Below are 4,422 nucleotides of genomic sequence, written 5' to 3' on the forward strand. Positions count from 1 at the left end.
ATCTAGAAAGCAAGGGAGAGAGTTTCCTTCCTTCCTTCCTTCCTTGTGACGTCAATACATTCCATTTCGCTCCTGCCGGCTAAATGGCTTGGTTATGTAACATGTCCCTGTGTTTTCTCTCCAAACAGAGAAGCAGTACAAGGACTTGAGTTGTCTTTCATTCCCGAGATGCCTCTCTCGCGTCGACTGACACCACAGAAGGATTAAAGGGTTTAGGATGAGGATAGAGTTTCCATTTATGTATCCCTAAATCATCGGAAATTCAAAGAATCATATTATGTTGCATTACAGCCTACATAAAAATAAGATGCTACTATATCTGTCATATTAGAAATGTTCACTATTTAAATATAGTATTCCTACGAGTATAATGTTACGGCAGCTTTGATTCGGCGTTTCAATTGTTAATTTAGAATCAGTTTGGATTTCCTCTATTACTATAGTTATTAATTTAGTTTTTACTTTGGCGGTTTCTAGTGGTGTATTAGTACAAGTGGTTAAAATTCCTAACTCCCAAGGAAAAATCAATGCGGCCCAATAAAAAATAAAAAAAAATAAAAAAATTAAAAATAAAAAAAAATAAAAAAATAAATATATATATATATATATATATATATATATATATATATATATATATATATATATATATATATATATATATATATATATATATATATATATATATATATATATATATATATATATATATATATATATATATATATATATATATATATATATATATATATATATATATATATATATATATATATATTTATATTTATATATATATAATATAATTATTATTTTTTTCTTATTTCTTATTGGGCCACATTGACTTTTCCTTTGAGAGTGGTCCTTCATTATGCAAATATTTAGAGAAATGTAATGGTTATGGGTTGGAGTATTTTACCTGGGATACTTTTTTTGCATTCAATAGCCTCTGAAGTGATGTTTATTTTGCCACGATGAAAGCACAGAACCACCACACGATGGCGGTAGAGATTAGGCGACTGACCGTTAACAGATCACTTTTAAACTGATTCAAACCTTACAACATTTTGGAACATATTAATTGACCTATAGCACAAAAAAAGCCCCTCTTAGCTCTCACTGTTATCTTATCTTACACTTTGCACTTTTCTATAATACTCAGCATGCAATTAACACATCCTACCCATGTATAAAATATTTTGAGTCACATTTAAACACAGTATTAATTTTAAAAATATGTTTTCTACCAATTGTGGGCTGTCAATCATGGCCTAGGTTATTTTTTTATTCACTCCTGCCTTGATAAAGAATTTTTTTAGGGCCTTCCCATGTTTTCCTATTTTAATCCCATAGATAACATTTGGGAATGGTGGCAGGGGATTTTTTTAAAGGCCATTATTTCCAGACAGTTGATGGCCTTGGTGAAGCTATCCTCACCCTTTGGTGCTCTCTCTGTTCTTCACGGAAACACATATCATGCCTCAATGAATTTCTGAAGTAATTAACTCTAAGGGTCAGCTGATGGTTAAAAAGGTCATATGTAATTGTTTTTAAAAAGGGTGAAAAATCTACACACACATTTTGCAATACACATTTACTTTATGAATTTCTCGTCATGTTTTTAATGCATTTTTAGTCTATGCTGTTGATCATGGGGGCAAAAAAAGTCATTGCACATTTGAGGAAAATTCTGAAAAGGCAAACATTGTCGGATCGATATTTCATGAAACGTAATATAATTTGAAATGATTCATTTCTGCATTTGTACGTATATTTACTCAGCTGCCAAACATTTGCCTTCACTTAATCCCTCACCTAACACCCCTTTCGAAAAAAAAATGAAAGTCTAAATTTTTATGGGTTGATAATTCCTCATGTTTCGCACATAGTTCATACTAAATTGGTACATTTTTATAATTTTTAAAGTATTTTAGGATAGTATTGTGACCTTAGAATAATAGTAACAACTTTTACATTTAAAATACCTCTAAAAATCCAAGTTATGAAACCATTTCTGTAACAAATGTATACAAAATACAGTACCACCACACAATGAGACATTGAATGTTAACATGGTCCAAGTCATTTACACTAAGCAGTTACCTTGCTTCAAAGGCACTCATCACTAAGACTGGACCAAGATGAAACAGTGAAGCACACATATAAACACGTACAAAGCAAGGAGATGGGAGATAGTGGCCTTGTCCGACAGCTGAAATATAGCACAAAGGCCCTGGGGAGTTTCAGGGGAACTCCACTGAGAGAATTGGACATGTCTGATTTACACTAACACTTTGGCTAAACTTACGATAAAAGTTCACAAAAGAAACATAGCCGGATCTGCCTTGATTCATCTTGCCCTCTATCGCAGTTCCTTTTCTGTTTTCTTACTGTCTTTGTATGCTCTTGAAGATGAAGTGGCTGTTGGGTAAAACTGCAAATATAACTATTGTGAAGTACAAGCGTCTAAATTTATGCCTGAAGAAAAGTAGAACTATGCGTCCAAGTGTACAAGAAGAATAGGGAGGGGAGAAGAGAGGAAGGAACACGAGGGGAGTGAAAGACAGTTGAAAGATACTGAAAGAAAACATGTTCATTTTTATCAGCCCTTTTCACCCAATGGGGAGTCAAGGAATGCAACGAAGAATCTGGCAAGAGATACAGAGAAAAGTGGTTGGTACAGTACTACACTATGCATGTGTGTGTGTGTGTGTGTGTGTGTGTGTGTGTGTGTGTGTGTGTGTGTGTGTGTGTGTGTGTGTGTGTGTGTGTGTGTGTGTGTGTGTGTGATAATGAATCCGACAATAATTTATGGAAAAAAATTTAAAAGAAACACTCGCTGGACACATTTTTTTTTTTTAGGTATATCTACGTTCATTGTAATTCAATAGTAGCTGCATAAAAAGAAAGTAGATACACATTTTTTGTCATAACTGCAGTTTGCTGTGGTTTAGAAATACACAATATAATTCATTTTTTTTTCTTACATTAGACAGCCACCTTAATAAAAACAGCTGGATTATGATGTAATACACTTGTACACAAAAGAGGTTCTTTGTAGGGTTGATACAGCAATAGTGTCCCTAGCATGGGTAGGAAACCTATGGCTCATGAGCCATAGGTGGTTCTTTTGATGGGTGTATATGGTTCTTCGCTAACGTAATAATGTGGGAACCACAAGTCCCGAACGGACCAATGGGAGCCTCATGTTATCTCTAGTGCCTTATTAATCATAATTTTTCTTCATTAGACTCTTGTGCATGAATACTCTCATTGATATTTATTGATTAGCAACAGTAAAAAAACATTCTCATCAGAATTCAATTTTTTTTTACTTTCAAAGTGGTGAAATGATTAATAAATGCACACATTTTCATGTATTTTCACTTTTAAATTCTGAGTATGGATCTCAAGGAATAATATTTGGAAATATGAATTGTTTATGGCTCTCCATCAAAAGGTCATTTAGACAAGAGAGTACTTTTTTGTTAAAAAGAACGTACAGCTGTACAATAGTTTCTATGTTTGGATTATTCTATGGTAATAAAGACAAGTTTTAACAACATGGATTTCATTCATCTCTATTACAGAATGACTTAAAACTGAATAAATAAGAATATGAGACAAACTGCCTTGGTGCATACAGGCCCACATAAAACATTTACACAAATGAGTGTAATATTTCACTGGCATTTACTTTATACAGCTTAATTGTTATTACATGTCAAAGGAAGAAACCAAAATAGTTCAAGGATACATTCAGAGAGCCCCTCCCCCCCAAAAAATATTAAGTCACATGTTTTCCCGCATGGAAAGTTCAGTTCCCATGGCGAAGCAGAATTATTTACATCTTGACTTTGTCCTGGTCACAGAGCCAGTGTGACCTAGCAGACATCTGAGGACATGCAGTTTGACAAAAAAAAAAAGCCAAGTCCATATTATTTACACCCCTACACACCAGACACTTTGTGTTGCTACCCCAAAATACTTAGAAAAAAACTTCACATTAAAAACACGACCACACACACAAAGAACGTTTTTGTTAACATTATAGGACCTAAAAAAAACACTAAAAAAACATTAACACTGCCTGATGCAAATCATCAACTACATTTCACATTTATTTTATAAACATGATCTTTAATGACTTTATTCTTGACAGTATTACAAAGGTAAGAGTATATATATATATATATATATATATATATATATATATATATATATATATATATATATATATATATATATATATATATATATATATATATATATATATATATATATATATATATATATATATATATATATATATATATATATATATATATATATATATATATATCCTCCATCCCTTTAATTCCAGTGAATCAATCCATGAAATTAAAATAAATAACATGAGATATTTACAACAGGATCATTTACACGTAA

This window comes from Stigmatopora nigra, chromosome 2 (genome assembly GCF_051989575.1).
Source record: "Stigmatopora nigra isolate UIUO_SnigA chromosome 2, RoL_Snig_1.1, whole genome shotgun sequence".
Classification (NCBI taxonomy): domain Eukaryota; kingdom Metazoa; phylum Chordata; class Actinopteri; order Syngnathiformes; family Syngnathidae; genus Stigmatopora; species Stigmatopora nigra.